This window comes from Telmatherina bonti, assembly GCF_933228915.1.
Source record: "Telmatherina bonti genome assembly, chromosome: 8".
Classification (NCBI taxonomy): domain Eukaryota; kingdom Metazoa; phylum Chordata; class Actinopteri; order Atheriniformes; family Telmatherinidae; genus Telmatherina; species Telmatherina bonti.
In genome coordinates this window covers 36827033-36827566 of record NC_136626.1, presented here as the reverse complement: position 1 = coordinate 36827566, position 534 = coordinate 36827033, and positions in this window count along the sequence as shown.

Here is a 534-nt window from a genome sequence, read left to right as displayed (position 1 = left end):
GTTTTGTTTGTTTGATTGCAACTTTGATGAAATGTCACCAAATCGTGACATAAAAACGATTGAAAAATGAAAATTACATAAGTAAGTATGTGGATAAGTATGTGGATTTCAAAGCAGTTAAAATGCATTAAGACTAAATCCTACAGAACATTCAGCTGATATCTGAAGACTGAAAGGTCCTGATATGAAAAACCCGCCAACGTTGTTATTCATTGCAGATCTTCATGTTTAGCTTCAGTTTTTCTGTTTTATTTGTATGTTGTTGTGTTGAAAAATCCGCCTGCTGACTTCAGAAGGTAAGACATAAAACCCGCCCACGTCTACATCAGCAGAGTTGAGGTGGAGGTTTCCTGAGAAACGTTGCCACCCTGGTAAAACCCTGAGATGACTTCAGAGGGAAATAAAGTTGCTCCTAACTTCTACAGAGGAGAAACAGGAAGGAAGATGTTACGGTGGATGTGCACAGAAAAAGAAATTAAGAACAAAATCTGCGACAAACATGGACAGGTGTGTAACACAGATCTGCTGCTGTAC